Genomic DNA, 23,936 nt, shown 5'->3' on the forward strand with positions numbered 1-23,936 from the left:
AAGAAGGGAGGAAGGGAGGGAGGGAGGGAGGGAGGGAGGGAGGGAGGGAGGCCTTTGCTGAGTTTAGATCCTGAAGTCTAGACTTCAGTTATCATATCAAGTTCCACAGTCAATCCAGCCAGCTCCATAACTTAACCACTCCTTCTCTTCCAATATCCACTGCCAGCACCAGAGCATCACCCACACCTCACAGAACAGTAGGCATCACATTGAGAAATAGATGATGCCCTTGTTTCTCAACACATTTGGAGACCCTAGGCACTACACAGAGTTTAGTTACATTTGGGTTGGAAGCCTCTCAATGGGGTAACTATACCATGTGGACCATTTGACTTACTGTTCATCTGCTTCCCATGCTAGGTGGGGAGCGCCCCAGTAACTGGAACTAAATGCTCATTATCTGCATCTTGGGACAGAGATAGATAAACCATACGTGCCCTAGAATGAAGACCTGAATAGCAACCTCTCTCCTAAAGCTCATATTATTTCAAAACTTGGAAAAGTATAGTTTCATAACATCTAGACACTAAGTTACAGAAGAAGACCACTCATCCAGACATATTTGTCCAAAAGGAGTCTGTCACAATACCAGTAAACAGATGACTCTAACACCAAGGGGAAAAGGCTAGTCCCTTTCCCCATGTTGTTATAAAATGAGTCCATACATAGTTTTTAAAATAGCAAGATGAACACGATTGCTCTTTAGATACCATAATTGTTATTTTCCACCTTTGTAAACATCACACAACTTACTTTAGACATTTTATCATTCCTCTAATTTGAATGAAACGCTATCCATATATTCACAGTATCATTTTAATGCACAATTCCATCCGTTTTATCTGACTTTTGTTGTGTTTTATTCTTAGTGTGTTTTATGGTGATTTTATAGGAATATATTTTATGGATTTTTTAAATATAAGAATAGTTTTTTGTTTGGTTGGGTTTTTTTGTTTTGTTTTCTTTTGTTTTGTTTTGTTTTGTTTTGTTTTGTTTTGTTTTGTTTTGTTTTGAGACAGTCTCACCATGTAGCTCTAGCTGGTATGTAACTCCCTATGTGGACCAGCTGGGTCTCAAACTTGTGGCAATCCTCCTGCCTCTGGTTTCTGAGTGCAAGGATTATAGGTATAGGTCACCACATAAGTCATCTTAGGTTTGGTTTGGTTTTTGGAAAACCAAGATCCAATCAAAGCTCATACATTTGGCTATAATTCTTGAATCAGTATAATTTCCAAGTTTCTTTCTTACATTCTGCCGAGTTCAAGGAGCCCAGGCTAATGGGTTGACGTTTTATGTTCTCACTGTATAGGACTGTTTCTCTGCAGAGCTGTCTTGTCTCTTGATACTTGGTCACCTTGTTAACTTCCCAGAACCTCTGAAGGCCGACTGAGATTAAGAGGGAAACAGACCTGAATCCTCACGTGTTTCTCCCCACTGAGTACAGCCACAGGACCAGTTACAGCACAGTTCCCAGCCCTGCCTGGCTACTGCTCCCAAGCCTGTGGCCTTTGAGTTTGGAGTGAACTCAGCTGTAAATGTGTGTGCAACTTCACAAAACAGTATGAAGATCTAAAGGCTTCTTGGTGATTTATGTACCTTTAACGATGGGCTTTTATGCTTTAATTAAAAAGTTACAGAATTTATCTTTACTTCTGAAAAATGTGTTTATGGTTGGTTGCTTCTGTCAATTAGCAAGCATCAGACTACTGGGTTGGCTCCCTGCTCATCTTTAAGCTCATTTTGGGGGTAGAGGAAGGAGGTCAGTGAGAAATACCATTAAGAAGGGAAGCTGTGACAACTTCCATTACTTTTTGATGATCAAGCAATAATTTTCTATGATAAATCATCTCGTTACACCTCAGAGCTGGAGGCAGAATCTAAATGCCATGGTTCTTTTTAAAAAGGGTGGCGGGGCTGGTTTTAAAGGGACTCCCTTCCACTCTAAGGATGTAAATTAGAGGTTTACATTTTCTAATAGTTTCTGGTTTGTTCTAATCTGTTGATTAGCTCGTTTGTTGTACTAGCCATGTTGATATCTGACTGTGCAGAGCTTCAATGTGTTTTCCTACACAGTCAGATGGCATCTACTTCTAAACCTAGATGTGGCCACACACTGGCTGTGTCACTTGCCCAATGCTATGAGCTTACCCTCGTATCAAGATGTTTTTCTCAGGACTGATCATTTCTGTCCTTTGCATTCTTATCAGATATATTCATAGCTATTCACATTTAATTCTTTCTTATTCTTTTGTGAATTGTATTATTCATGTTATGCATACACTTATGAGTATATATTTATGTCTATATATGATTATTGTTCCTATCTCTCCCATTCATATCTTGTCTACAAGTGCACTCCTAACCTTCCCAGACCCCACGTTAGTGATAGTCACTAAGTCGTCATTCATGTCAGTATTCTACCAAGAGCAGAATTGTCCTATCAGATCTAAATCATTGTACATCTCTCTCCTTTACAAAATTCTAAGTCCTGGTGACCTTATTTAATCATCTTTTCCCTTTTTTAGTCTATTAGACATTGGGTCAGAGAATTGACTCAACCACAGTCCTAGTTCCTGACAGGTTCATTCAAGCATTCTCTCTGTCTCTCTTTGCCTCTCTCTGTCTCTGTCTATTTATCTACTGCTTATCTGTCTGTATGCCTGTCTATCTCTGTCTTTTTCTGTTTCTCTCTATCATCTATCTGTCTGTGTCTGTCTATCACTCTGTCTCTTACTGTCTCTGTCTCTCTGTCTGTCTCTCTCTATTATTCTCATTCATGTCTTCTTATTTCCCATTATTCCCTTTTCTCAAAGGGATCACTAATCAATGACTACTATTACTATGAATTTAATGAAAATATTTTGTTTATTATATGCATTCTTATAAAATGTCAATCTTTTTATACACTTGGAATTTTAATTTGTATAAACACACAAGACCATATGCTTCATCTGCTTCTTAGTCTTTTCCCTTACCATTGTGTTTTTTTGAATATCAAACTATATTGCTAAATATATAGCCAACCTACAAGCTTTAACTACTATGTAGAGTATTGCCACATTTTCTATGTATTCTCTTCCCATTGATAGGCACCAAGATACCCTCTGAGTCCCCTTAGGAACCTATGGCATATACATTTAGAAGTAGGATGTTTATGAGTAAGCTATGCTTGCTGTCCTTCAGAATGTCTGTAGCAATATACATTCCTACCAGCTAAACACAAATTTTTCCATAGTTGTAGGGAGTGAGTAAAGTCGCCAAGCTAGAGAAGCTCTGAGTGAATGCACATTGTTTGACATGAGCCAGCCACGGCCTCAGAGCAAGAAGAATTGGTAATACCTTGGTCAGGCTTAGAAAGGTAAGGTCTTTCTTTGACCCACATACCTATGTTTATAAAACAGTTAACTAATATGTAAAATAAAAACCTAGCAACTAGTAATTGCATCTTTCTCCTGCTGGTGTTTATAGTCTGAGACTAGTCAACTAGAAAGACCTCCCACTGAGAGCAGCTCACTCCTCTTCGTGTTGTTGTGCAATATATAAGCTGAGGTTCTTATATGTAGCTGTGGTAGTTGGTATTACCTGACCAGAATTGTGTATAGCCTGTCTACTCCAGCTTTTCTGTGTGTCTGTCCTTTCTTCATTCCCTTACCAGCCCAGTCGGGTTTCTAGACCCAAGCTGTAAAGGTCACAGGACATGCTCTCACATCTTGATTTGCCTCTATCTCACATCTTGATATTTTAATTCTTATTTAAAAGATAGATTTGGTTCATCCTGGTATGTACTGGTTAGCATTTTTGGGTTTCCAAATCTGAGAGTTGTCTATCCATAACCTTGTCCATCTTTCATTTGACACTGTCATCCGTTGTTTATTGATTTACAAGAATGCCACATGCTTTCTGGATAACAGGCTTTCATCAATTTTAGACACAGTTATCTCCATTATCACTGCCAGTTAACTCTGTGGTATCCCTCATTCAAGACAGACCCTGAATTTTTGATCATAATTAAATAGCCTACTTCCTACTACCTTAAACTTTGCTGTAGAAGTGTTTCCTTAACCTCGGTCTCACAAGTAGTCTTCTATTGACCTTATAGGGTAGCCTTCCCTGTTAGTTCATGTCTAGTTTACTTATATGCAGAACTAACAGGAATCAAGCTTATTGCTTCTCTACATTGTAGGTGGCCTTACCCATCTCCTAATTAAATCGCCCATCTTGACCTCACTGATTTGTGAGCTACCTTAACTGAATATCTTAGTTCCCATTCTGACACAGGAAACCATACACTCACTTTTTCTTACTATTATACTATTATATTTCTTACTATTGTATATATTATAAAATATAATATATATTATAATAAAATATAATATATATTATAAAGGTTTTTAATTAAAAATAGAATCACATCCCTCAAGCCCCTCTTAATAGGAGAGATCTATTTCTTCCCTCTTTTGAGTTGTTGTAGTTGTAGAATACAGCCGTATTGACTTTCTTAAACAAATTAGAGTTTTTATTCAAAATTTCAATACATTTATTAGTTAGTTATAGATAAGCTGACATCTTTAAAATATTGAAATCCTATATTTGAATTTTATGTTTGACACATGGCATGTGTCATATGTCATCAACCGCTCTGGACATTTTATCAGTATTAACATTTTCTTTGTAGAATCCTCAGTTATTCTTAAGTTTACTTCTGGCTTTATTGTTAATGAGGATAATACTTGATTGTAAAATATATTAAATTTGATTATTGCTATTGTAGAAAATGCTATTCATTCTAGGTAGATCTGAGACACAAATGTTTTCTTTATTCTAATCATTTGTCTTGTATTTTCTAGACAGATATCAACATCAAACATTAATGTCTAATTCTTTCTTTCCAGACTTTAAACATCTGATTTTCCCATTTACAGAGTCAGTATTTCTGTATTGTCTTAGACCAAGACAATGATAATTGCATTCTATTCTCAATCTTAAAAAAAATATATATTTAACATCTAAAATGACAATGTTTGCTACATATTTTGGTATGAAATCAGCAGTTAAAGAAATTTCCTTTACCATTTTAGTTTGTTAAGAGTTTTTTATGAGTAGTTCAACTTTATCAATTACTTTTTCTATATCAATTGAGATAATTTGCAAATTTTCTTCTTAGACTATTAATATGGTAAGTAATATTGGTAAATTTTCTGCAGTTAAATTACCCTTGCTTTCTAAGAATAAATCCTGTCTGACCAGGCTATGTGAACTTTGTCAGTTAAGACTTTAGTTACAGTTTTATTTCTTGTTATTTTTTAAATAAATATTATGTTAACTTCAGGAATTAGATTGGATAGAGATTTTCTATCTATCTATCTATCTATCTATCTATCTATCTATCTATCTATCGATCTATCTGGTTAGCTAGTTAGTTAGTTAGTTAGTTAGTTAGTTAGTTAGTTAGAATTCACAGTTCCTTATAATAGAGATATAAAACTATTTGGTCCTAACTGGTTGAATTGAAAATAAATAAAAGGTATTTGTTTCCATTTGTTTCCATTTTAATTTCTTTGCCATGTATTGGTCTAATTGTATCCCATTCTCTAGATTTTTTTTTTTTTTTTTTTTTTTTTTCCAGACAGGGTTTCTCTGTATAGCCCTAGCTGTTCTGGAACTCACTTTGTAGACCAAGCTGGCCTCAAACTCAGAAATCCACCTGCCTTTGCCTCCCGAGTGCTGGGATTAAAGGCGTGTGCCACCATGCCTGGCCATTCTCTAGATTCTTAATCTTGGACCAATTTTGGAATTTTATATTTCCATATATATATACTTATAGTGGTCATTATTTTAGTCCTGATTTTAAGGTTTTTTCTTTAGTCTGTATTTTATTTATTTATATCTTCTCTTCCTTCTTGATTAATCTTTTCAGAGTTCTGTTTTATTAACAAAACCAAACAATCAACTTTTTTTTTCACCAGTCTTCTGTATTACTTCTCTTTTGTTTTCAATTTTATTGATATCTGCTCTTATATTTATTTCATTTATTCTTATTTCTTTGTTTCAATGTTATAGATGTGCTTTGACTTTATATGTCCAGAAATTATCACATACATAGTATATAGAAGGGTTTTTTTTTAATCAAATGTTCATTGAATAAAGAAATGAAGTGTAAACACCCTAACGTTCGACAGACTATCTTCTCCATTTCAATCCAACATGTACATAACAATGAGAGACCTAAGTAATGCTTAGAATATTTACCAACAATTTAAATATAAATAAATATATTCTTTGCTCCATTAAGGAGCCTCCAGGAATTATCTAGAAATATTTGAATCAAAGAACAAAACAAAAATAAATCTTCAGACATTTCTAACAATGCATTGCTGATAGCTGTTGCATGTAGCTTTATGCTCTACCCACCTTTAGCTCTGGGAAGAGGCCACACTACCACCCCTCCTCCAGTTTTCTTTGAATCAGCAAATAAAAGATACAGACACACAATTGTTCAATTTCACTTGCCTTCTTGGCATAATTGATAGGTGCTACTATCTACAACCTGGAAAAGCATGCCCTTATTAATTTCTTTTCTTACTCTCTCCCACTTACCCTAAACTTCAGTTGCTAAATTCCCCTGATCCCCCACCTATAGGAATGGCCTGTGTGGCCACTCCATTTTGAGATCTCACATGGTTGCCCAATTTAATTCTCTCCAAAGCATGGCAGTTTCTGTTTTCCTTCCTTGCAGCTTCTTTTCCACCAGGGACCCAGAAGTCCTGCCTATACCTTCTGTCCAGCAATAGATCCATGGCTTTCTTTACTAACAAAACAAGAACCAATTGGAGAACAGGACCATAACATCAGAACCAACCCCTACAGATAGTATAGTTTTAAAAAAATTGATTCTCTCATTCTTTTCTGTCCCCTTACTAATAAGACTCTCATTTTAGCTTAATGTACAACCATTTGGAAGAAAATCAAGCAATTAACATTTGGTCAAGGATATACCAATGATAATGGCAAGTCAACTTAAAAGTGTAAATGCAGGAGGATGTCTTCTTCCCTTTCTGTGTCTTTCTTTGCGTGGTATGTATACAATGGACAGAACTCCAGTGGCTATAGACCAGACAGTAACATTTGGAGCAATGTACTTCTCTGTGACAGCAGAGCAAGATAAATAGCACCCAGAGTCCTTGTATCAGGAAGCGTCATTGGTTGTCCCAGTGATCACTTTTGGACTTTATTATGAATTCCTATTTCCTTTAAGACAGTGTTTGGGGTCATTGGGGGTGGGGTGGGGGAGGAAACCACCTTTGACATGTAATTAAACATGTTAACTGATTAGAATAGAATTAGGTTAGAGACTGTACCTGTCCCTTTCTTGGAGGTCATCCTGGTGACAAAAGAGACTTCATGTCATGCATGGGAGAAATCTTGATGGAGCTGATCTTGTTCTTACACAGACCTCAAAATTGACCTCTGGGCAAATTTACTAAACTAAATCAATGAGAAGGCTGGCTCCAAAGCTTTTTAGCTTAAAAGAATAGGGGAAACTCTCAAGTGTTTATAGCTTTAGTAGTTGCCTAGGCCAAGTCCAAGAGAACCTACCTCTCCAGAATGTGGAATGATTTTTCTCTAGACTGACCCTCTGCCTTTATACCTAATCAGAGTCTCAGTTCTTTCTAAAAGACGGTCAAAGACAATTAGATAAAAGTGTAAAATCCTAGTCTATCATTTGTGGTGAATGGGCTTGGCTCTCAAAGAGCCACCCTATCTCCTTCACGTGACCTGGGGTTTGGGTCCACATCTCTCATAGTTCCACAGGGAGGTTTTAGGGTCTGACCAGAGAAAGCTTCTTTGTAAAGCTCTTTAATCCTCACAGTCAAAGGCCTCACGATCTCTGTTTCTCCACCATTTAATGATCTTAATCTAATGATCTTGGGTCTTAGTGTGGCTTTTAAGACCCAACACTGAGATATAAAAATTGTTAGACATGCATTAAAAGGGAGTGAAAATATTAGGAGGTGGGTTTTTTCTGTTTGTTTTGACTGTAAGGCAAGTTCAGACTCAAGACCAAGTACCTTTTTCTTTCTAAGCTCTAACCTTGATTTCCGAACACCTAGCCATCAGGGTAGTTACAGAATAGGCGACAGGGACTTGCCTCCTATCTTAGCTAGATAACAGAGTACAAGACAGATAGAATCAGCCTTTGATGCAAATCTTGGACTCTGAAGAGGTGCCAACAAAGAGATCTCAGAGTGGCTTGACAGTGCATGAAACAATAACCCTGACACCACCAGAAGTTACTTGTGAAACCTCCTGAGCAAAAAAAAAAAAAAAAAAAAAAAAAACCACACAGGCAAAAGTCATATTTTTCTCTACTATGACCCCCAAATTCCCTATACATATCCCATCAACTGTTTATAACAAATCACCAAGGAATAGAACAAAGCTGAGGCTATAGCTCAATGCTAAAGTGTCTTGCCTAGAATACACAAGACCATGGGGGTGATCTGCTGCACTGCAAACATAACAAATAAAATAATAATTTTAATTGCAAGGATCAGCAAGATGACTTATTGGGAAAACATGCCTGCCACATAAGCCCAGTAATTTGAGTTCAGTCCTTGGAACTCAGAGGTAGAAGGGGAGAACTGACTCTCTACAGCTCTCCTCTGACATTCTGACACACATACACCGTGGAATACATATTAACACACATATGCACAGTACACATGACCACACACACACACACACACACACACACATCCACACACCAATACAAATTTTTATATTTCAAAAGTACCCAAAAAAGAGCTTTTGTGCCTAGAAATCGAAGTGACTTTGTTTTGCTTTGCTTTGCTTTGCTTTGCTTTGTTTTTTTTGTTTGTTTGTTTGTTTGTTTGTTTGTTTAAGAAGGTTTCCCAGTTTCCCTCCCTTTCCACACTGTTTCTCTTCCTCTCATAGCCAGTATGCTGGCTTCCATTTTCCTTCAAGTAGCTCCTATACTTTTAAAACTGGTAGTTTTAATCTCTCAAAGAGATGGCAGACAGCTAGAATCTATATTTTCTTTCTTAGAAAAAATATCAAATGTACAGCAAAGAATTAGGTGGAATTAATTCCACCCTGGAAAAAAGAGGAGCCTGGTTGCTTCAGTCTCTTAGTTTATAAGGTCACCAGAATCCCTTGTTGGGAATTATTCCTCTGTAAATCACTTCTGCCCAGCTACTCGGCAGGCAGACCTGAGTTGCAGATAATCCAGTGATTGTGTCTGGTGTCTAAGCAGAAACATCAGTGGCCTTCCCTCTGAGGATTCTGGTACCATTATCAGCTACTGGATAAAGTAGGAAAGCTGGTTCCTAATACGTATTCTTCTGACCATCTGCAGGCTGGGATTCAGCCTCACAGACAAATGTCTTGCAAATGAATACTGGTGTATATAAGACTCTACATCCCTAGTGCCCAGCTGAGACTCAGTATAGGAGGCAAGAACCTTGAGAGATGGGTAGCCAACTGCAGTCAAGTGCACTACACTCACAGCAGGGAAGGCTAGTGTGACTTAGCATGACTTCTTTGCAACTTCTTTCTTTCTGTATTTATAAATGAAAATATAGAATTAATTAGCTCATCTTTAGCCACCAATTAACACTGGCATTGGAAAAACAACTCATGCAGGACGCTTTAAAAACATCTTAAATTGTAGATTAATATCCTAAACCCCCTATATAACAACACCTTTAAGCAAATGATGTCACTACATGCCTCGTGTTCTTTTAGTATACATAGGTGTGTATGCATAGTTCAGTGTATTTGTGTATGATGGATGCATGTGAATGTGCACAAATGTGTCCAGATGAACATGCACTTGTATATGTGTACATGTGGAAGCCAGAATGACATTGAATATCTTCCATTAACACTCTCCATTTTATGAATTTGAAACAGGATCTTTTACTGAAGCTGGAGATCCCTGATGGCTTGGACTATCTAACCAGGGAGCTTCAGGGATCACCTGTCTCCACTCTCTATCACTAGGGTTACTGACATCCATGGCAACCACTCCCTTTTTTGTGGGGAATAGAAATCCAATCTCAGGTTCTCAGGCTTGTGTATCCATTGAGCCATCTCTCCATCCCCAAAGCTTCAATTCCTAAACCAGTGTATTTAAAAAGCTGATGAACTCTTTGTAGGGTTGTGGTGAAGATTTTTAAAATACCATTATCAAAATATATAGCAAACCACCTCATTGTAAAAGGCTCATTACAGTTTGGATTTGCAATGTCCCCTGCAGATTCATGTTTTGGATGGGTGGCATTAGTTTTGGAGGTGCTTGAGGCGTTGAGAGTTGAGGCCCAGGTAGAGAAAGTAGGCGTCTGGCTAGTCCTTATGGGTGTGCTGTCCCTGGCAGCTTCCTAAAGCACTCTTTGCTTCTAATCCTCCAAAAGGTGCCTCTATCACAGAAGGCTGCCACCAGATGAGCTGCTCAGCCATGCGTCCCTTGCCTTGCTGGACTAAACACTCTGACTCAGCACTCAAATGAATCTGCATTTTTAAGGTGGTTTCTGCCTGGCATTTTGTCACAGCAATCTAACGTCAGACACAGCTTGAGCTGGGCTGTTCACTATGATGCTTCCATCCTTGTCCACCCTCCTCTTTGGTGAGGTTCCTCTAGATTTCTAGTCTTTATATCTGCAGAAGTTAGAGCTAAAGTACCAGCTCATGACTTCCTTATGGTCCAGAATGGGCAGCTGACCAAGAGGCTGATGTAAATGTTTTCCCTAAGGATTCAACATTAGATGGGTGCTAAGGAATTCTAATCTCTCTCCTCATGGGATCAGGATCTGATAAGGCCAAATGCTGTGATGGGAGCAGGGAACAAGTTAGTCTTCAAATGGAGATCTGGAAGAGGAACAAACCCCGAAGGAGAGGAGACAAAAGACAGAGCAGAATGAAGTTGGATGTCCGCCTTCTTACTCCTCTCTGGTCTTGGGTTCCATGAAACTCTTATCTCTGAGCATCAAATTCAGGTCCTCTTCAAGAGCAATATGCACAGGATTCTCTTAGTAAAATTCCCTTCATGTTAAAGTTAGCTTAAACTGGTTCTTGTTAGACATAATAGAGGCTCAGTCTGGTAAGTCATTCTTATTTGATAAATAGTAAATATTATAAGAAAAAAATGAAAGAACTGGCCAAAATATGCTACATGTTCTCCCACCTGTCCCTAAGCTCACCTGCCTTTCCCCACCAACAACTTGTTGTTCCTCCTACAACTTCTTCAATCTACACTTATTCAACAGTCCATTCATTTATTAAAGTGCTTTTCTGCACAAGGGTGGGTGGGTACTACAATATGCCTCTAATTTCATGTGCAGATGATAACACCTCTTAGCCTTGTCTCTGGACATGCCTTTATGTATCAGGGTCTACCTCTGGCCATATACATGGCCCTGCCCCTCCTTAGTGGCCCAGCTTTGATGGTTGTTCCTCAGGAAGTACCCACAACTCAGTCCCAGCACTACCTGAAAAAGAGATATTTGAAAAAGGTGAAGTCCTCAGTATTTACAACAGAAATAGCAAATGTGCAAGCCCCATGCTGAGCACTCTGCGGGAGCTGCTTCATTTAATTCTCACAACAACTTAGGAGATTGGCGCTGTTCTCATCCACGTTTTTATTGATGCAGAGGCTGAAGCCCTAAAGGAACAAGGAATTCATTCAAGGTCGTACAGTTAGAAAATGGCAAAAAGAAAGTCCAGATCCACACTGGGTCTCATAAAGGCCATGCCCTTTACTGGGCTAAGCTACTTTAGACTAGACCCTCTAGATGAGGCTTTGGTTAGCTAATTTACTATAGATGAGACCAGAATGAATTCAAGGGCTGGAAAGATAGCTCAGTGGTAAGAGCACACATACTGCTCTTGAAGAGGACTTGAGTTTGGTGCCCAGGAGTCATGTTGAGGGGCTCACAACCATTTCATATCCAGCTCAAGGGGATTGGGAGCCTCCTTTTAGCCTCCAGGAGCACCTACACATATGCACACATGCACAAATAAATCTTTAAAAACAAAGAATTCATAGTCTTCAGCAAGGGCTCAGGGAGCAAAGTATAAGAGGACTTTGGCCCTGGAAGTAGAAGTGCAATGGAGTTGCAACAAAGACCTGAAGCCAGAGCTGTACTCCAAGGTTTGGAGGGTAAACATCTCCAGAATTTCATCTTGGCTTTCCATACATAGGGCAGTAGTGGAAACTTTAGGAATTGGGACTTAGCTAGAGGAAGAAGGTCCAGTGACATCTGGATTGGACCCCAACCCTTCTTACCCATCCTAGTCACCAGGAGGTTGAACTCACCGAGCATGTGACCCTGCCACCCCACAGACCTGGAGCAATGAGGTCAAGTGACAGTGACTGAAACTCTGAAACTGTGAGCCAAAGGAAACCTCTCTCTTTCTACTTTGTTCTCCTTGGGAGTCTGGCTAGCACAGGTTTGTTAAGAATTGTGAGTGGTACTAGTACATTTGGGCCAGGAAGAGGGTTAAACCAAGAGAAAGGCGTAGTCCATGGTTGGAGGTTAAGTGTTAGAGTCCTAGCCCCTAGTACCTGATTATGACCTTATTTGGAAGTAAAATCTTTGCAGATACAATCGAGATTAGGTTATGAAGCCAGGCGTGGTGGCACATGCCTTTAATCCCAGCACTCGGGAGGCAGAGGCAGGTAGATTTCTGAGTTTGAGGCCAGCCTGGTCTACAAAGTGAGTTCCAGGACAGCCAGGCTATACAGAGAAACCCTGTCTCGAAAAAAAAAAAATTAGGTTATGAATCCTAATCTAACATGATCTTACTCAGATATGGAGGTTAGGACACAGGCAGAGATACACAGAAATACATCATATGTACAAAGAGACAGAGATGGAGCATACAGAGAGAAAGCCAAGAGTCATAAGGTCTGACAACTCCCATTGAAGCGTAAGTCAACGAGGAAGGACTCATCTACCTAGAGTCTCAGAGGGAGCATGGCCCTGCAGACACCTTGATTTCTACTTTCTACTCTTCAGAACTAGAAGGTCATAGGCGTCTATGGCTTCCTACACCCAGTTCCTGGTACTTTGATATGGCAGCCTGTGAAAATAACACAGTACTCATAACGCAGTACTCATCAGAGAACCCTCGAAGGTCCCTGAATGGGTGGGGGGGGGGAGGGAACTATGATTAGGAAGATGATGTTCAGACCATGGAAGCTACTTGGTGGTGGAGCAAGATGGACTTCTATAGAAAACCAGCCTAGCCCTGTCTATACTGTCTTCTTCTCCCCATATACCAGGGAACAAAAGCCTCCCTCCCTCCCACTACCCCTAGCAGATCCACCAATTGATCAGAGCAACATGAGCCTCCACCCTTTACCTCTCTTGTAGAAACAAAGAGGACAGCACTGCCTATTTCCTCCTCAGTGTCCCCACTTGTCCTCCCTGTTCCAAAGACCTCCTTCTAACATTGTGTTTCTCTATAGAGCCTGTAATCCTGTTGGCAGAAAGCATGTTGATCTGCTTGTTTACTGTCTAGCTCCCTGTACCAGAGTCTCTGACCCCTCAGGGAAGCAGGGAGTCCATGATGTCTCAGAGAAGCATCTTCTACGTGGTAAGACTCAGGAGGTACATGGGGGTGCAGGAGCAGTGGGGCATGGATGCCAAATAAGGCAAGGCTTGAAGCCCACATATTCTATATTAAAGACTGAGCGCATCCCAGCCCTTCCCTTTGTGTGTCCTTGAACACAGCTAATGTATCCCAGGGCATACCACACAGACAGTGTGGACATGGTCTGTGTACCAGCCCAATAGGCCTATTTGAAATCTTATCAGGTTTCTGTTTCTTTAAAGTGGGAGGCACCTTTTGGAAGTGCTCTTTGTGAGTAATTCATGTTTGGTGAGGAATCAATCACCTTGCCTGTTGTCAGATCAGCCATCATTTGCATTTGGGAAGACCCCGTCTCTCTATAATGAGAGCGACTCTCCCAGCTGATTAGAATGAGGCTCGGGCACCCTCCCCCCACCCAGTTCCATTCAATCTTTCTGTAATACAACATAGAAAGTTCCTCATAGTCATCAGGTAAAAATTCATGAGATGAGAACCGTAATTCTTATGTGAGGAATGAAGCATAAAGTACAACTCTCAAAAACTTCATCGTGACACCTTTGTTGGTAAGCACGGTGATCACTACGCTATGGAAATACCGCGGCATCATGACACATTCCTATGCTTATAAACTGGTACCTTTTCGAGACAGGGTATCATGTAGTCCAGACTACCCCTGAATTCACTGTGGACCTAAGATTAACCTTGAATTTCTGATCTTTCTCCCTCAACATCCCAAATATCAAGATTACTGGCATGTGCCACCATGCTTGGGCTTTAAAACTTGATTCCAAAGAGCTAGTGAGATGTGTTTGGTCCATACTGACCAGAATCCCATGCCTGGAACTGCAGAAAGCTAGGGGGAGGTGGAGAAGCGGCTCTACAAAGTTGTCGTCTGACTTCCACACACATGCTGTGCCATGGGCCCCATCCCCAACAATAATCAATAAAACGTATTTAAAGTGGCCTTTAAAAATCCATAAGTACTAGGGTAAGTAAAGATAGCAATTTGTTCTGGCAAAGTCTTGATTTGCTTATAGAAAGGGCACAAGAACAGCTGCAGCTTGTGGGTTACCACAGCGCAAGGTATGGGAATCAAGTCAGGTTCCTGTAACCACAGCCAAATACCCGAAACACTCAACCTCTCAAAACTTACTCTGGCTGGAAGTCTCAGTCCATGATCAGTTGGTCTCATTCGTGTTAGGCCTGCAGTGAGGCAGCATACCATATCAAGTGTCATCATGGAGCAAAATTGCTCTCATTATGGCCCAGAAGACTCTGGGGCCACGCGATTTCCTTCTAAGACATGCTGCCAATAACCTAAGTGCCTCTCCGTAGGCCCCACCCCTCAAAGATTCCACAATGTCTCAATAGATCCACCCTGAGGATACTCAAGATCCTGACTAAAGAGAAAATTTATCAAATTTTCTGATATCAAATATGAAGTCAAAAACCCAGTTGGGGATGGTTGCAGATTATAGTGGCAAGTGAGCTGAGGTCTTGGGTTGGTATCTGAAGCAGTTACATGCCGTGGATACATCCTGATGCTGTTTGGTTCAGCTGCTTGCAACTTTCTCTGTTCACCTAGTATTTCTCACAGGCTAAATCACACATGAGTAGACGTGAAAATCGTGCTATGCTCAAATCACTCCCTGATCCATCAGCTGCACTGGAACAGATTTATGTTATAAAACAAGCATTATTGCAGCATAAGCTGAACATCCAAACTCACCAAGGCTGTCTGCAGGGGAACTGGAATCAGCTGACATGAAACCATCCTGATTCACAAGGAAGCCCTCCATTTAGTCTGAAATCAATTAGGGATGAGACAGGGCTTGCTACATGGCAAAGTGTTATTAATCAGAAAGCAACTCCTAAATCCTCATATATTTAGAATCATCTGTCATTGACTTTATAAAGTGATTTTTAAAAGACATAAATAAAGTCTGGAGGGAGAGATCAGCAGTTAAAAGCATTTAGTCCTGTTGCAAAGCACTCACATCATGATGCTCATAAATACCTAGAACCCCAATTCCAGGAGACCCAATGCCCTCTAGACTTCTCATGCAGCTTCATGCCTGTGGTGGACATATACTCTCATATGCATAAATAAAATCATAAATAAATATTTAAAAATGAATACTATGAGAAATAAAGAATTTAGACAAAAAAAATTGCCAAGAATGTGTCCTGGAATGAGCTTAGATAAAAATCCGCTCTCACATCTATAGTTATAGGTAATAAAAGTTGGCATTTCCGATGGTGTGAGCCTCATATCAGGATCCTGGATGATTTCTGAATCACCAACTCAATGGAAAAGGATGTTCGATGTTCAGATGGCTGAGGAAAGAAAGCAGACTGAGAGAAAGAGTGTAAGCAGGCTAACCAAAGCAAAGATGTTCAATAATGCAGCCAATGGGGAATCCCATGCCTGGAGCACTTCAGTGAGCAGCAGCTGGCCTCCCCCTGCCCACAGCAGATGTATTTTTGAAGCATGAACAGTACATCCCAGCTTGAGAGTCTGGAGAAATTGCCCATGTGCCTCAACTTGTCTAAGGGAAAGCTGCCTTGCTACCTTTCCCTGTTTCTCATCACTACCTCCCCAACCCTGGGCTCTTGCCACTTCACTGGGACAGACAGGGCTCCCTCCAACTCTCCAGAAACAGCAAATAACACAACTGAAAAGCTGTTATAAATCTGAGTAGCTGGGAAATGGGGGAGGGGACTTAATAGATGGAGAGATGGCTGGTTCTAAAGTATAATGACGGGGCTAGGGGATAGTAATTGTATCTACCTCTGATAGAAGAGTCTTCACTGAGCTCTTCATAGCTATAATAGCTGTAGTTGCTATGTAGTGGGAATGTCCCTGGAGCCTGTGGCCTCTTTTAGCCTGGAGGTTCCAATCAGGGCACTTTACTCACATTTATTGATTAGGCCTCTTGTGTTCCCAGTGAAGCTCAGATGCATTGTGTTCTGAAAAGAGGAAAAATATGTAATATATCACATCATCATCACCATCATCTATCAGCAGCAGCCCCCCCCCCTTGCAGGCACATGATAGACATCCATAAGACCCCACACTGGAGAGGCTGTAACAAAACAGCTGGACACATATTATCCTCCACGAACATACAAAGAGAGAGATAATGTTGTTCATTTACATAGGCATCTGGGGTACCAAAGTCTGTTGCCCCTCTTCCCAATAAGCACGAGAAGTGCAGGGAGAATGACTAAGACATAGTCTCTGCACTGAAGGATCACCCAGTTCAATGTCCAGAGAAGAAATGAGCTGCAAGTATTACGCCTTATGTGCCATAGGAGGAAGGTGGCCTGAGATTCTAGTTACCAGATAAGGCATCGAGGTGATTGCTGTTGGCCTGTTGCCAATCACCGCCCATCACCACGGCTTCCAAGACTCTCCACATATAACATAGCTTCAACCTGCCCTTCAAGCTTCTGCCTTGAGTCAGGCCCTCTGAACTTTTAGACTCCCTTAAAATCTAGACTCCTGTGATCCAGTCCCTCCGGTATAGCTCAGTGGATACTCCAGGGAGCTCCCCTGACCATTTACCCAGTGACAGAAACTTCTCCTTGTCTCCAGGATCGCATTGAGCTCAGAAAAGGTCCTCATTGTAAAAATGAGTTGTTTTAAGTTTGCTCAGAAAATTAATCTGGCAGCTGTATTTCTTTACCTTTGCTAGTCCCCATTAACCACACAGAGAAACTGACTTACTGTATGGCTTCTCCTTGATAACTAGGCAGTAATGATCTACCTTAACCTCCTGTGCTAATCCGGCTACCTCGGAGACCCAGCCCATGGTACTTGCAGTTTAAAACTGTCCTAACTCTCTGCTTTTGATGTTTCTTCCCATGGTGTCCTCTTGGACCCACTCTTCCTTGTGACCAATCTCAGTCTCCCTCTCTCTCTTTTCTTCTCCTGGCTGGTGGGAGCTTCTGTCCTACTCTCTCTTCTACCCAGTCATTGGGTGATCAGCATTTATCGACAGGCAGAAAATAAATGATAAGAATTGTCTACACAAACTCGAGACAGGAGGTTCTTGGCCTAAGCATTACAACGCCATGTTAGGATTAAAACAAGATATGAAGGCAGAGAAATCAGCATTCGAATAACTCACGGATAATCTTTACATTGTACACAGAAACATTATGCCTACACCTCATGGTACACATTAGTTTTGCATTGATATGAGCAAAATACCTGGCAGAACAGTTTATCAAAGGGAGGAGGGTTTATTTTGACTCATGGTTTTCAAACGGTCCAGTCTACGTTCGCTTGGCTTAGGGAGCTTGGGCTGCAAATCACAGCAGCAGAGGCATGAGCTGTTCTTCACTTTACAGATAGGACACAGAAACAGTAAGAGGCAGGAATAATATTCACTCCCAGGGATGTGCTCCCAGCGCACTGCAGATAGACATCATCTCCTAAAGTTTCCAGAACATCCTGAAGTAGCATTACCTGGTTGGAACCACACAGTTAAAACATGACCCAGAGGGACATTTCATATTGAAATTTCATAACACAGTGGGATCCAGCCTCACTTGTCACTCCTGTCTCATATTCTATGACGAGTCTGACATTTGCAGCCCTGTACCACTGATACCTTCCTAAAAAGCCAACCTAACAAGACCATACCCCAAAGCATTAGCCTATGCTGTCCCTTCTGCCTGGACTTTTCCTTCTTCTTCCCCTCAGCTACTTGCTAAACTCTCCCTTGTCCCTACTGGGCCCTCTCAGCATCCACAGGAGTGACAATCCTTTCTCTCTCACTCCGAGTAGACAGTGGCACACCATGACTGTGGTATTTTCAACTGTGCCAAGAAGATGTGGGTTTTCTTTTCTCCTAGACTTTGAATTCCTTGACAGCAGAGCCAACTCATTATCTGACACAGAGTAGGGGGAGCTCAGCAGTGGTTGGTAAAAGAGTCAGAACAAAACTTCCTGCTTCCAAACTGTACCAAAGACCCACCCAACCCCGGCAGTGAGTGAGCTGTTCCTTCATAGGATCAGAGCCCTGCAGCATGGTGTCTCTGGCCTCCCTTCTCCTATGGCCTGACTACAATACCATGTGGCTATATGCAATGACAGAGTGAAGGGGATAGTCCCTGGAACATTCACTCTCCTTGGCCCCTTCCCTCCTGTGGCCACTGTCATTTTAGCAGAAACATCAGAATGGGGTTGGTTGACATTATGAAGGAGTGTTGGCTGCGGAAGTCTCCCACCTATTGTTTATTTGCTCTTGTTTTCTCCAATTAATAAATGCCATCAGCTTCATTTTACATATGAATAAGTAATATCTTTGGGGTTAGTTTGCCAAACTTCACACAGCTAGGAATTACCAGCATTGGGATTTGAACCTCTGACTAATGGTTTGGAGAGTGCCCTGTTGCTTCTTACTATGCTGAGCTGCCTCTTCCTGGAGTGAAAAGGGGAAGCCTGTAGCCTATGGGGGTGTAGCGTGAATGGCACAGTATGAAGAGCCAATGCTCAGTGAGCCCTGTTTTTTGTTTACCTTATATGGTGAAAAGAGAGAGGCCTATCCTTTCCTCTGTAACACAGATGAGTGGAGTGCTAATTTGGTAAGTGTGTATTTTCTGGCTTCTGTTCTCTCTACCATCTGCCTGTGTGAACCAGCCAAACCAGGGTGACTTTTAATTACGCCCAGTTCTAAGAGAAGGTCCTTCCATCCCTTCAGATAAGTTCATCTTCTTACTATTTTAGGAAAGAGCTTCATGGAGCAGGGCATTTGTGGATCACTTCCAAGAACCGGAACAGAAAGTGATACGATGTAGCCAACACTCTTCTACTGACAGAGCCCTTCAACAAGATGCTAGGAGACCTGACTGGCCCTGCTCTTCCCTAGAATATATGGAGGAGGGGGGAAAAGTCCTTACAAACTCTCTTTGCTTCAGTTTCTACCAGACCCTGGCACTTGTAAGTGGCGTTTCGCTGTTACGTGCCAGACTGTCCCTATAGCTGTTCTATGAACACGTATTGGGACAAACTATCTCCAGGTTTCTCATCTTCACATTCATAAAGAAGACCTTTAGATTCTTCTAGAAGATTCTCCCTGTCCCTCCCTGTGCCTCTAAAGATAAAATGCTGGATACAGCTTCTTGAAACTATATCCAAGATCTTTGTGCCAGCATCCAGCCTTCTGCTATTCTCAAACCAAAACATGCATAAATGATAGCAGGGGGCATAAGGCTAAGAGAAGTAATTGACACAACTAAGCAATCCTTTAAACCCAGGTATCATTCATCCAAATCCAAAGGGGCGTTTTCCATTCATTCACCGGAGGCTCTTCTCCCTACCTGTTCCTGCCTCCCTTCTGCATCTTTATAAGCATTAGCAGTCCATATGGCGAAGGAGTGGCTTCCCAGTTGCTTGGGAAGATAACTGCCTCCTGAAGGAGCTGAGTGGGGTGAGCAAGCAGGGTCTGCAGGAACTGCACTCTGCCTGTCTCCATCAGAGAGGGAGAGACACTTCCTTGCTGGCTGGGGAAGCCCCTCCTCCCATCACCGGGCTTCCCAACCCAAAGCACACACCCACCCTGCTTGCCCATCTCTGAGACTGGCAAATGAGCCAGTCCCTCTACCAGCCGCCAAGTTAATTTTATAAAGTCTCTCTTTGACAAACTAAGAGGAAAAGTTGGCTGTTTCCTTTGGTTTTCTTTAGCAACACTGAAATGTCTAACATCGAAATGTGCGGTGTTTGCGAACTTAAATATGTCGCCTCTGGACCAGCCATTCCTGAAGGAACAGCTGCTCTCCAGAAGATCTGAAGTGCGAACCAGCAAAGTTACATTACTTATCTTTCCCTAAAGAAATGAAAGGTGTTTCCCTCCCCCTCAAAGTAACAGCTCCTTCACTCTACATCAAAACTCCAGCCTTTGGCAAACACGTCTTAACACTTCCAAATCCAAGCACCGCCACAAAACTCCAGACTTCAAAAGTGACAACAGCAGCGGGCCCCACGTGCATTCCTCAGTACCGGCTCCATCATGACTTCAGAATGCCTCTGCGACAGATCAGAGTGCAAAGAGCTTGAATATTGCTCCCACACCATAGTGAACCTCCAAAGCACAGAATTCAATAAACAACCCAGGATGTCAACCTGGGAGATTGAGCTAAATGCCAATATCACCAAAGACAGAGTCTGGCCTAGTATTTCAGAAATGGTGACAACTGTGTGAAGGTGGCTGACAGCTTAGCAGGAGCGGGTGACCGGCACAGAGATAAACAGGTGGCTGTGGTGAGAATGGAGCCTCCAGACAAGGTGTGATGCAGTGGAAAGAGCCTTTCTCCAGGCCTGGTGATACAGGTCTGTGGTCTTGACTGAGGTGAGAAAGTGATGAGTTTTAGGACCTATGTAAGCTACAGAGTGAGTTCAAGGCCAGCCTGGGCAACTCAGTGAGACTTTGTCTAAGATAGATAGATGATAGATAGATAGATAGATAGATAGATAGATAGATAGATAGATAGATGGGATGGGATGGGATGGGATGGGATGGGATGGGATGGGATGGATGGACAGTAGTGATGGTGGGTGAGTGGTAACTAGATCTTAGCCTCCCTGGGAACACTAGAGGAAGAATTAGGTATAGGAATCTCAAGCAACAAAGATGTTAACTGCACTCTCTCATCTGGAAGAAGGGAGGAAGTCCACAGGCATCATGAAACCATTAGAGACCAAGGTTCTTTCTGACTTTGTGCTCTGCCATCAACAAGGGCACCTCTCAGCAGGAGAAAGTAAGGAACATAAGAGAGAAATGGCCCCTTGATGCTTCTGCAAGCCAAGACAGCTCCATTTTAGCAACTATCTCCTCAAATGAGATCTCTCCCCTTGTATCTCAGAGGCCAGGACCTAGCCACATCATTTCACGAGGTGCTGAGAAATAATGTGTGTAGCTGGAAGCATTCTGGCCTTAGAGAACTTGGTCTTCTATTAAGTTTAGAGGGGACAACAGATTTGAGGGGGCATCAGGCAGGCTGTCATGGACTCAGTTCTCTGTCTAAAACTATATATTCTATCTGCCTCTCAACATCAGCACTGTTGATATTTGAGGGCAGATCAGCCTATATTATAAGAGGGGTGGTGCTGAATAATACAGCGTCCCTGGACACTACCCATCAGTAGAACCAGGCTTTGAATAGAATAAAGAGTCATTTTCAATGTATACTTTCTGACCCGTCTCCTGATACAATCTCTCACATGGCTCCCACTGGCACCTCCCCTTCTGTCCCTCTCTCTTCCTTGATCTCCTTTCAGGCAGCCATACAAATGGATACAAAGTGTCTCTTCATGTCCCCAATGAGGGAGACCTCACTCACTGTGACCAGAAAGACTGCAGCATCTCCCATCGATGTGTGAGCAACCATACAAATGCACATGTATGTACACACACATGTATGTACACACACACACACACACACACACACGTATGCATAAACACTCATTCATTCCCTCTTACTCTCTATCCTCCAGGTATCAGTTTCTTTTGCTTTACTTGCTTAGTCATTTGAAATTGGGTCTCATCATGGTAGCCTTTAAATCACAGGGCTCTCCTGTATCAGCCTCTACTATGATAAACATAGCTGCTATGGTAAGGTTCATTAACTTCTTTAATATTAACTTCTCCCTCGAACCCTTCCCTTGCTTCCCACTCCTCTCTCTTCTTTTTAGTGAGCCCTCTCTATTCCCCCTCCCCACAACTATCTTCAATAGCCAGCCTCATCTAGCAACTGCTTTTAAGTGAATCATTTAAAGGCTTCCAGCCATTGTAGCGACAGGAGCAGTCCAGATTTCCTGCTTCTGTTTTCTTTGGTCTTCCTCCTCACCTCAGGAGTCCTCCTTTCTTTTGGTTGCCCCACATTCTGCAGTCAGCTGCTTCTATGATGCCTCTGCTCAGGCCTGCAGATACCTATACATTTGCTGTAGACAAATGGGGAGAACAGTTACTCACCCCAACTCACGTTACCATAGCCTCTGCTCTATAAGGACAGCTCAGGTATTGATCCTGAAAGTTTCTGAAAAGAGAGTCACAATTGGCCAAGGAAAATGAGATTATGTGCACTGCATGTTAAGGGTTAAGGGGTGCCTTATTTCCAAAGGTCCCTCAGTACTCATCACTTAAGAATTTCTGGTTTCTATTCTTCAAGCCCAATGGTCTTCAAATATTCTCTATTGCTTGTCTTATCCATAAAACATTTTTGAGCATCCACCCCCAGTATATACATATTTGTTTACTTGTAATTATAATCACATACAACACATGTCCAAAATTATTTATATTATAAATAGACATTCTCATTATAATGGAAATAACAAATCTACTCAGAAAATAGAAGTTGTAAAGGGAGAGGAAAATAATGAATTTACCTAGCCACCCTTCTTGTTTCTCTGTACCTCTGAATGATCCTGTGCAGCATGCTTGACCTTTAGCCCATTCTCAGATGACCTCTGTGGTGGACACCACCACTATATATCAGTATTTCCTACCCTTCTTCACCTTGAAGTCAGGAGTGGCCTCATGACTTGTTTTGTCTAGTTGATGAGTCCTTTTGATGAAAAGGCAAAGATAAATGACTCTCTATGTTTGGTCTCTCATTTCACAAAAAAAGCCCAAACCTTCTTGTTGGTCGACACCTCAGAGAGGGTCGTCCCAGGTGCCTTGAATAGCTAAAATGAGAAACCTTGCTGAATCGCGCTGGTCTTGCGCTCTAGAAGGTTTTGTTACTGCAGCACACTCTGACTTGTCTCAAGTACGTATGGATCCTAAACGCCACCATCAGCATCAGCTTGTTTCTTGATGGTTGGTCTCTCCGAGAGTCACACTGAGCTGAGCAGATACATTTTGACAGTGATGGTGAGTCAAAGCACCATGAAGAAGGAAGGATAGCTAAGGAAGAGGTCAAGATGTAAGAAATGGCCCCTCTCTGAAGACCAAGCCTAGAGATGAAGGCTGAAATTGAGTCTTCTGACCCTATGTGGAAAGGCTTGCCAAGAAATTGAAGGGTAGTTTCTGCTGTAACCCCAAAACCAACCATGAGTCCTGGGCTAAAGAGCACTATGCCAAGATGAGAGATAATCCTGACTGCATGTTCTCTGGCCTCCTAATAGAAACAAGTTTGATTTTTAAGTCAGAACATAAATTCTTTTCTTTAAAGGCTGACTTAGCTCCCCTACGCAGCTGCACCTTGTCTTTTAACGTTTTTAGTAGTAGTATGTAAGAAGAGTACCAACGCCAGGCGTGATGGCGCACGCCTTTAATCCCAGCACTTGGGAGGCAGAGGCAGGTGGATTT

The sequence above is a fragment of the Mus pahari genome, chromosome 2 (assembly GCF_900095145.1).
Source record: "Mus pahari chromosome 2, PAHARI_EIJ_v1.1, whole genome shotgun sequence".
Lineage (NCBI taxonomy): Eukaryota > Metazoa > Chordata > Mammalia > Rodentia > Muridae > Mus > Mus pahari.